The sequence below is a fragment of the Rhipicephalus microplus genome, chromosome 1 (genome assembly GCF_043290135.1).
Source record: "Rhipicephalus microplus isolate Deutch F79 chromosome 1, USDA_Rmic, whole genome shotgun sequence".
Classification (NCBI taxonomy): Eukaryota; Metazoa; Arthropoda; class Arachnida; order Ixodida; family Ixodidae; genus Rhipicephalus; species Rhipicephalus microplus.
In genome coordinates, this window is record NC_134700.1 from 133,287,003 (window position 1) to 133,298,644 (window position 11,642).

The following is an 11,642-nucleotide window of genomic DNA, read 5'->3' on the forward strand; positions in this document are numbered from 1 at the left end:
GAACGGCTAGCTCACCTAAAGAGAGTTTAAAAGGGCAAAATATATTTCCTTTACACCAGACGAAATCTTAGACTTAAGTATGTTAAAGCGGCTTCCGGTGAACTTGGAGGTTCTGTAGACCCCTCTTCGGGGTTCCACAAACCTCTGATAAATTTTTCGTGGTTCCGCAATCGCCAAGTGACCAAATGGCAAATCCGAGGCGCGATTTATTCATGAAAGCTCTATTACAGACGCTGAAATGTCAATCACGACATAACAGTGAAATGAGAGCTGCGCAATTAATCGTCAGCAGATTGTGGCGAGCGAGACAGAAAACGGGCGGTGCTCTTAAGCTATGTCCCTTGAATCTCAGAAGTCTCGTATTATTTCAATGCTCACTACTGCGGTCTTAAGCTAGGTGCCGATGATAAGGCATTGTACAAGGAGGAGACTTTTGCAAAAATATTGGCACCAGCTGTGCGTAAAGAATAGTAAAAATGCGAAGGCATTTCTGGCACCGGAAATACACGGCAGAGCAAATTTATTGGCGTAAGGTAATGAAGAGACGAGCAATTATACAGTAACAGTATGTGTACACATTCATCAGCAAGCGGTCGAGAGTGAGGCAGGTGTCTTATATATATACGAGCGAGCGGACGGGAGAGAGGGGCGCAAGGAGGAGAGAATGTGAACTGTGAGAGAAAGAGTGGCGGTGCACTACACCTACCCTGTCCAACACTGGCTTCTTACAAGCGGCAGCACGGATGAATGGATGGATGGATGGATGGATGGATTGATTGATATAACTGTACTCTTCAGATCAGGTGGTGGCTCACGCCACCAAGCCGTAATACTTAGTGAACCAAAAGCTAGATTCATTTTTTCCCTTAAATAGTGAGGTTGAGGACTCGTACTTTGCAGTGAAGGGTTTGTTTTCACTCGTGCCTTGACTTTAGCCACTAATCAGATAACTCTGCCTGCTTAATGTCTATTTTGCCCTTCCTGTCTCTGAACCCTATATATTTGAAAAAGTTTGTGCCATCATCCTGAAGCAAAGGGTGAAGCCCTTTGCAGAACATTATCGGGTGTTCGGCAGTTTCTTCCTCCTCTCCAGACGCACTGCTTACTGTGCCTACCCCTTCGTATTTGGCCCAATGTGTCTTGATTCACAATGCTCTCGTCCTGTTCTCAAACAGAAAAGAACTACCCCGAGTGTTATTAAAAATCCTTTCCTTGGCGATTTCCTGCTTAAAAGTTCAATAGTTCTCTAGTGCGGACTTCTTAATCATGCCGATTCTCCACATATCAGTCTCAGCTTCCTTCAGCTTCTTAACCACTAATTCTTTTTGGTTTGGCTGTCTGCTGTTTCCTAAGTATTTACCAGTCAATTTTCTTGCGGTCTCCCGCAATGGGAGCGCCCTCACAAGCCAGAGCACGCTCCTGCTCTCAATTCATTCTCCGATATTCCACCCACACCAGCTGCTGCGGTTTCTAGCGGCGAGGGAACGCGCTGGGCCTGCAACTGCTGTTGTAGAAGAGAGATTGAGAGCAGAGAGACACCTGCCGGCGCACGGACGCCACAGAGTGCCTGACGTAGCCCGACTAAGAAATGCATTCGCATTTAGGAATCACAGCATATGCACGGAGGGAATGATAATGATTAGGGTGAAGCGTCCTTGCGTCCATCCATCCGTCCATCCGTCTGCCTTTCTAGCCGTCTTGTCATATGCCTGTCTGTCTGGCCATACGTATGTCTGTCTGTCCGTAAGTCTTGTGTATATGCCTGTCTGTCCACCCGTACGTCTGTGTGTATGTCCGTCTCTCTTTTCTGTCCATGCGTCTGTTCGTCCATTTGTCTGTTTAAAACCCCTGCCAAAGTGTCCATGGACAGGACTTCTGACATAGCCCGACTAAAAAGCACTGCACTGATTTTCAAACATGCTTGTGAGCACCCAATCAGACACTAGCCTATGAGTAAAATAAGCAAGGGAATCAGCTCACTCCAGCAGCCGACATGTGAATGACCCCAGATGTTCCTAAGCCTCGATTCGATTCCCTGGGGCAATGAAAGTGAGTTCACTTACATATCAGCAATAAAGTGTTTTACATACGCTTGCTTTTGTATCACTTTTAGGTGGATGTAGCGGGAACCGAATAAAAAACTCTCGCATGAATATGGCGGGAAGTATTGCTTTGGGACTTGAAGAAGCATATGAAGCGTATAGATGGCTTCCCTGTGCAAATTTTCTCCTGGACGAGTTTGTACGAAGTTTGCTGAACTAGTCAATTGTGCCACAATGCTTGGAACTTGGAAACGGGACAGATTTTTCTTTCTTTCATCTGTTTTCATGTTGCGACCATTACGCCCCAAATGACATGTTCAGCAAAGGTTTCCTGTGAGCAGCACGCTTGGCAACCTCTCTTTTTTGACCAACGTTGCAACTTCTTTGAATATGGAAGTGCACCTGGCGCAGATATGAACATTATCTTTAACTAAAAATCAAGAAGTGATTTGAGGGCATAGTAATGAACCACACGCACATGAACAAAGTGAAGAAATAGTTACGTATGCGTTGGTGAGTTCATCAAGACGCATAGATTAGGAGTTAGGTAGGCCTTCCTGTTCCAACGTCTTCAGTAAATACATGCATGCTGATTGGGTTTGCGCGAAACAAAATGCTTTGTGAGAGTCAAGCAAACGTTAATGCACACGTCGTAGTAAAACCACAAAGCTACCTTGTGTAATTTTTATTAACGTGGCTAGAACACCAAAGCGTGGCCCCGGCGCAAATACGCTGCTCAATGTTTGTTGCCGCCACCATTAATGAAGCGGCGTGGACGTCACATGCGAATAAAGAGATTATCTTTAAAGTTTCTACACGGGTGATAAGGAGAAAATTTTGAAAACAGGCTACGCTTCAGAGCAAAACGTTCTGGTCCACGGGTACTGCAAACAAAAAAATCGCTTGGTCCGTACCGTGTGTCGCCTTATATATGAGGTGGTGTTTTGTGCTGTCATCCGCGAAACGCTATGAGGCCGTAGGGGCCTCAAGCTTGGCGTAATGTTTCTAGCTAAGCGCGCAGAGCATTTCAGAAATCTGTGCTCTACTGATATGCTCAAGCGTATAAGCTTTGAATATGTCATGACAGATTGCTATCTCTGATAAGAACGTCTTCTGACTTCTAGAAATTAGAGTGCTGGTCCGACATTTCAGCCCCACTGTGGTGGTCTAGTGGCTGAGGTACTCGGTCGCGTGATCTAATCCCGGCTGCAGCAGCTGCATTTCTGGTGAAAGCAGAAATGTTGTAGGCTCCTGTGCTGAAATCTGGGTGCACGTTAGGAACCCCAGGTGGTCAAAACTTCGGAAGTCCTCCACTACAGCCTCTCTCATAATCATATGGGGGTTTTGGGACGTTAAATCCCGCATATCAATCAGGTCCGACATTTAAATGCTCCTCACCACATCGAAACTATCAGGCAGAGGCAGAATTTTTCGCAAATACTTATCTTACTTTTTCCATTCCAATCAAAACGCTTTTATATATGAGCACCAATATTAGGTTACTACGGGCACTGTGTTTTACAGTGCCTATGAATGCCTGTTTTGGCATTTGTGACTTATTGCGTATCAATGACTATCACCGTACTTTAGAAATCGTGGCCTGTATGAACACTACTTATCCTCATGTTCCTCTTGCGAGTTTTGTTTCAGACCGCTCTTCGAACCACAGGGAATATTGACTCTACTGAACACTGTGAGGTTCAACCAAATCCAGTAGCTGCACCGATTTTTAGAACGCTACCCGCCGTGAAATCGCAAACGTGGACTAGGTTATGCCAGCGCGCTGGCATGGCTAATTCTTTTTGAACAGTGATTATTCACCTCAGTTTCCTAAGGTCCAATAGCCGACAAGGTGCGTGCGAAGTTACAGTCTATGACGAGAACGAGTGATTTTGCGTCTTGAAAAAAGCTTCATTGCACAGGGATCGTTCAAGCCACAAAATGTTGCCAAGCACAGTTACGCTCTCATAACATCCGCCAACGTCAAGCGTTTCATCTTAACGTACAAGCTAATTATCCAGGGTGAGACCCTTAATCGCGAATCCAAAAGCCTTGACATTGTGTTATTTTGCTATTATTTCCTCAGTTTTCACATCGGTTTTTTGACTATGCACCAAGATCTCACCAAACTAATTTCTTCAAACGTGTGCTCTAAAAACAGAAAAAATTATACATTTGTCAATGGTGTACCATGTGTTGCACATGTGTAATTTGGTAATATCATTGCATACCAAAAAACTGTAAAAGTCGCAGCTCACTGTCCCCATGCAAAAACATGTTTCTTTGCTAATGAATCGTCGGCTCTCTTACATATATTATTTCGCTGCGTCAGTAAGATATTATTCTGACTTTCAAAATAAGTGTGCCCACACTTCAAGTAATACTTTGAGCTTGCTTAAGTATCTTCAATACTCCAGTAGTTGACAGTGGCAAGCAGTATGATTGTGAGTGGTGTGCTTATTGAGTTTTGTCGATTCATCAATAGTAGTCAAGCAATTTTATACATCTGGATAGCTGTTTTCAACCAGAAAGAACGGTTCACATTTTCTTCATGCCCTCGATTATTTGCGGGAGTTTCTGTTTGAGATAGTTGAGCTTTCATACAAGTTTATTGTGCCTACATTTATGACATTGTGGGCTTGAAAGGTTTAAACAGCGTATTTATGTTTCCTACGTATCCGGGTTCTAGTAAGTAAAGTACTACATGTACGCGTGTTGCAGAGGTGTACGTCGCACCTCTTACAAAAATCTATTATAAGAAAGTATATGAAATACACATATATGGCTACATCAGGAATTGGGAATATCAGGCTTTATATGGAATTCCCATGTGTGGACCTTGTATAACCCTATATGCCCATTTTTTGGATAAAGCCTTATGTGGGCCTTATACAACCCGATATACCTATTCCCTAATATACCCATACATGGGCGTTGCTGTGTATGGTCATATATGGCAATAATCTATATATTGTTATATATATTTGCATCCATATCAGGTTAAACATGGCATTATACGCATATCTTTATAGCCATTTAGATGATCGATCTACACAAATTCAGCTTGCGTCGCAGGATGAACTGTAGCACCACAAATCATCTTTATCTAGAAATATTGCTGTTTATTGAAAGGTCTGCATGTAATTACCGTCATCTCTAAAATGAAGGTTGTATTTATTCTTTGAACATTCTTATTCAAATTATTCTCATTATATCTCGAGTGATTCTCTAAAAATTATTGCTAAAAATGTAACTTGGCAACCCATGTAAAGTTTGTGGTGGGCGCATGTCACTGTTAGACCACTTTTCGTAAAGAGGTGCATTGATTGTGTTTAAATGAAATGCTTATCTTTTGACACTTTATTAATTTATTTGAATACCTACAGCACCGATTGGCATTACAGTTGGGGAGTGTTTGCAAAAAAGTACAATACAAAAAGGATACACAGCCAGCCATACAAATAATCAAAGTCGCCTCTATCACAATCTACAACACAAGTACATATACCATCAAAAATGCAACACACCCAAGAAAAATACAACACACTCATTCCGACATAATAAAACAAATCATTCAAGATGGTGGAGGAAATGATAGAAGTTTGTTGGTTTCATTCTCTGTTTGTTTTGGTAAAAAATATTTTCAAATACGACAGTTTTGCATGCGATTTCTCCTATCTTGAACCTACAAGATTCCACGTACAGCGGGAATCGGTGATAAGGGTTGATATGTCACTTTAAAATTACCACAAGGTGAGGAGGTGGGCATCAGTTATCGTACATGACATCCATATCATGATTATTATGTTTGACGAGTCATTTTCCTTCGTCGTCTATTCATGTCACGTGATGCCAAATTTGGTATAGAGAGCTACTGGAACGGCCGGGAGTGCATCATGAGCGTGGCATGTTGTCATGCCGTTACATAACACGCATGTCATGATTATCATGTTTACTCATGTCACATACCTTTGTCGTTCCTTCATGTCCTGTAATACCAAATTTCGTATATGTAATGCTAGCGAAACGGCCGTGAGCACATTATGAGCGTTTCATTTAGTCATGTTGTTATATGACATGCATGTCTTGATGTTCCACGTTAAGGTCTGTCAACTGTGTTCGCCATACAATCATGTCATACCATACCAGTTTTGCAATAAACCATGTGAACGAAACCTCCGCAGGAGCTGTAGGAACTTGAAATGTAAATCATGACAATCATGAGATACATGCCTTGATTTTCATGTCGTGACAATTCAAATATGTTCTTCATACAGTCATGTTATGCCATACCAAATTTAGTATTGATACCATTATCTAAATGGCCAGGAGAGCTAAAAGTCGTAGGCGGCTAGATAGATAGATAGATAGACAGATACATACATAGATAGATAAATAGATGATAGATAGATAGATATATAGATATATAGATGATAGATAGATGATTGATAGATAGATAGATAGAAGGTCAGATAGATAGATAGATAGATAGATGGATAGATAGATAGATAGATAGATATATAGATAGATAGATATGCTCAATGTCACCGAAGTTCGCTAAGAAATGCTTCGCATTTAATAATATCACTAAATGATCGAAACAGCGTTCTCGGTTCAGCGTTGGCGTTTCACAGCGGCGTCTCGAGCGCATATTTCACGATGTTGTTCAGAGGCACCTGGCCCGCGAACGATAAAGAGTGAGGCGCGAGCGGAAGGTAAAGTGGGGCGCAGAGAGCAGATAGAGCGAACGGCCAGAGAAGTGGTTAAGCACTGTGCCTATCTCTCGAAATCCTAGATTGTTAGTAACCCTTGATTACCATACGAACACCAAAGCGACATGGACATCTTTTACGCCTTTTCTTACCGGCGAAATTCAAAAACGCCAAAATAGATCGCGTAATTGTGGGCTTAACTGCAAATGTCGTCGATTTTCAGACTGTCTTTGTTCATGCATAATGTCGCATTTTCAGCACCCTAAGAAACATTAGTGTTTTTTTAGAATTACGTGTCTATATATGCTCTGGTAGGGGAGCCCACCACTTAGTAACTACGTACTGATGTGGCACCTCAGATATACGTAACAATTGCTTTTTCATCGACAATGTGACAAACTGGAGTCATGTGACAGGCTTGAAGAGACAAACAGAAAAAAGGTTCTGGTTGTAGTATTCAAGAAAGTCCATCGTCTTTAAAACTAAAGCATGATGCGGAGTATACGCAAGTGCAACACGAATAAAAAAAACAGGCGCTTTTGCAAGTCACGAGCACGCATAATATATTTGCATGCGGACCTATTTGAAACGCTTCTATTCTTTCTTTATATTTATTTCCGAAAGCTTTATATTACATGCTTTTTGTGTATGGCAATAGAATCTACGAAATTTAAACTTCTCTACTTTAAAGACACCAGCACATTGAAAAAACCAACGCACCATCAGCACTAATGGCCAATATAATGGTCATCAGTGTTTTCTTTCGAAACTCGCCTCCCTTCCGGTCGTCGGAGAATAAAAGCTCCGGAAATGCGAAGGCCACATTAGGACAAGTCGACCTAAGTCAGTGAATTACAGAGTAACTCTGACAGATTAACTTACCATACCACGTAACAAGGAACGAACTTGCTCAGAATCCTGCACAGCCATCATAGACTGTTCCTAAATGTCGCTTTCCTTCAGGGTAAAGACCGCAATTGTATCCGCCACCAAATGCGATGATATCAGTTTGCCGCAGCAAACGTATGCGACAAAAAGGAGCCGCCCCGCAAACCCCAGTGAGAAAATTCGTTAACGAATCTGTCTTGTTCGCCTGGGAAACCGTAAAAGCACCCGCTTGGAGCAATCAACGCCATTGCTTTTTCTGTGTTGTAACTTCGCAGTCAGACACGTTGGTGTAGTGACTCGTTTGGGAGTCTTCCGGTGGAACTGCGGGAGAGACATCGCATAAACCGCGAACACGTAGCGTTGATCTTGGTGTTTCCCGATAGCTTGCAGTTTTTTTTTTTGTAGATAGGCACGCTATCTGCCGTTGACTTCCATTCGTGAGGAATTTATTAGGTTGCTTTCAAACATTACTTCATTTTTTTACTTTTCGAGAACAGGCAGCTAGCTTCCAGCGGGGATTAACACTATCGGAAGTACGAGCCCATGAGCACTGGCAGGGTGGAAATTAGAGTAGATTCAGTGATTAACCGTGCGCCTCCGTCGTTGGAAGCCAGCATACTGATAAAGATCAAGACTCTGCGGCGCAGATGGAAGGTGTTCAAGAGTGAGGAATCGGGCTGAGAGAGAATTATGATAAATTTCCATGCTTAATCATAACATCAGACAGAAACTTCTGCAGACGCGAGTGTATTAGTGTGGAGTTGACCAAGTTTAGGGGAGAGTACGGGGCTGTCGAAATGTAAGTTCGCAGCCAGAAGCTGCATTTTCGTAGCAGTACACTCTATATGCAACGTCATCTTGTGTAAGTTGCAGAGATATGCGTCCCGACTGCTCCAGATGTTATGATTGCAAAAATGCGGTATTTTCAACATTCACCGACTTTACCAAAGAGATCAGTTCGGGGTTGCGCCATTCTTCTAGATTCACAAACACACAAACACACACACACACGCACGCACACTTGCTCAGCAATAATTTCCAAAGAATCGTGGCATTACGTAAAGAGCGAACACCTGTTTTCATATTTTCGCGATATGTGTAACATATTTATCATTTCGATTTCTATTGTCCCAGTAAAGTAAACACTCACGTGTCTGGCGTGTTGGTGTCAAAGGTGTCGCAGTGTTGTTTGCTGTGCTCAGGTCTAGAACAAAGCTCGTTTTTTGTAACTTGATGCTCGTATATTGAGATGTGCGACCCGTATCTACATGCATTGTGTGAATTTGTGAGGGAAATTCCTCGTATAAATAATCACCTGATTGTCGCAATTATTTGTAGTACGCAAACATATAGCAATGTTAATTTTGTTTGAGTTTTTATTTACAGGGAATGTGGGCATGGCGGCGTTCCTGCGTTATGCTGGATTGTTTTGTTCATTTGCTCCCTGTGTGTCACCGCGCATGCAGAGGCGAATAAAAAACTGCCATCTACGCACAGCGCTTTGTTCTTGTAAGCCCTTGCAAAACTTTTCAAAACAGGCTCCACTTAAACTTTGAGCGTGAATGACATGCCACTTTTATAGCTTTATGCTGGACAGAAGATTCACGGAAAAGCGAATATGCTTTTGCTCTATTTGACTTCCTCGAGTCCGAAATTTTTCGTTGGGCAATGTTGAAACAGTACAAGGAATAACTGATGTCCGAGCGTTGTTTTATGTTAGTATGCGTGGAGTACTTTGTCATACATACATATATGTTAAAGCTGCAAGAATGTGGTATTTGTGTCGATATGCGAATGACCCACCGCCCTGTTGTAAGGAGATTCCAATGCTCATCTGCTGGCCGTGAAACCACGCAATTCAATCTCGGACATGGCAATGGTAATTCCATGGAGCCGAAATGCGAGACGCTTGCCTGCTTAGACTTCAGTGCACGTTCGAGAAACCCCAACAGTCAAGTTATTAGGAGCCCTACTACAGCGCCTCTCATATGCATATTGCGAATTTGATGCGCAACAAAGCAACAATTATTTTTATTGCATATGGACATTTTCATTCCGCATTAGCTCTTGTGAAAAGCACCGTCTTCTATTATGAAACCTTATCAAACCTGATAATCGTATCATCGTTTGGAACCGTGAAACCCCAGATAATATATACAAGATAAATAGAAAAGAGCACTGACAACTCAGGATATATATAATGTTTACTATTTTCTCACATTTTCATTGAAACATTTCATTGTAACAAAGTTTAATTCATACGTATGGCTATAGGCATGTTCATGCCAGCGATTATAGCGTGTTTCATAAGAGCAGCAACTCTAGCTCATCAATGCGTATACGTTCACAGTTCTGTAGAATTGTACGAATGCCAGACGGACACTGACAAAAAAGGGATTGGTGTCACACTCACAAGAAATCAGCGTGGCGCGTACTATACTGACGTTGGCATCGTGTCAGTTTACCATTTATGTACATTGCTAAATTCTTCAGAGTGCTACTCGGGAGTGGCGTATTACAGAAGTAAAAAAAAGCAGGAGACACAAAGATAACCTGAATATCAATACGCGACAACAATGAACGTCCGGGGATCGAGTGTAGAACATGGCTAACGTTTGCTATACCACAATAACACAGCATGGTGTCAGTCCTGCGACACGAGCGAGATGTCCATACAGAGGAAAAAACTGAAATGGGTGGTACGGCGTACTATGTCGTAATTGCTATGTGCGTGTTTGTGCTGCCCTCACTTATCGACTTTCTGCCCAGAACCCGCATCTCGCCATCGATCGTGAAGTTGTTTTAGTTTTATCATATACGGGTTCTGACATATACTTCGTAGCGAGGGCCATATCTTTAATGATAGATGAGACGCCTTTGATGCATGAAGCCTTCGAAGAACTGCTAAGAGGTGCGTGTGGATGCATGGCTTTTACTAAGTGGTGCACATTTCCGCGAAAGGTCTGCATAGAGGCCGGCGAAAATAGCGACATTAGCAGTGACCTGCACTTCACATCGAGACCCAGACGCCCGATCAATCAAGTGCATCGTACCCCCCACGCACATGAAACTTTTTGAGGGAGATTTATCCCAGCTTTCGTGAATGAAGCACTGCAGAAGCTTGAAGCCCTGAGTGAGTGCATCTTCAAGGGCAGCACTGACTTTTGATTTCACTTTGGTGCGTGCATACGGCTCACGAACGGCTTAACTGGGCCAAAACTCGTATAAAATGAAGCGAGTAAATCATATAAAAGGAGACTTATATGTATGACCCCATCGAGTTTTATTGTGCTATATTGTTTGTGGGTGATTGAAAAGTTTAACACGATTAGGCCATAAAGATCTACCAGATACTGCACGTGCGAAGTCTGAAGGAGCCCAGAAATAGAAAAAAGATCTTCTCGGTGGAGTCAACGGGTCGCCAATGCATGAATTTACCATGCGTACACATAAGGCCCTGGCGTGAAAGAGGACGTGTCAATTATGTAAATGAGCAATGCAGTTATGTCCATTTACACCCCGTCTATCATTGTATAAAGCACAATCTGCGTTCGTTGTACAGGCCGAGTTCATACCATGTTTAGCTATATAAGCGTTAACATATCATAATTAACTCGTCAACAATCAAAATCTGGTCATCAAAACTTGTTTGTAGAAGCAAAATCAAAGAGCTTTTATGTTAGTATGCACTTTCATGATTGATGCTCGTCGTCAGCAGCACCGTGTGTTAAGAAAAAAAAATAGGAGAGCCTGTATGATGTACCAATGGTGCTCTCAATTGTTAGTAGGGTATTATTTAGGGTACGTTACCACATTTTTTCGGCATCCTTTTATATAGTGTGTTGTTTGAGCAGTATCAATCATGTTTAGTTTTGCATACATTTAGATCACTTTCATACGCTCTTTTTTAAACTCGTATTCTTAGTACAGTTCCAAATACGAAACTTCAAAGCACATTAGCAAAGGTATGCAAAGACTGGCATTTCCGCACTCTATGTGT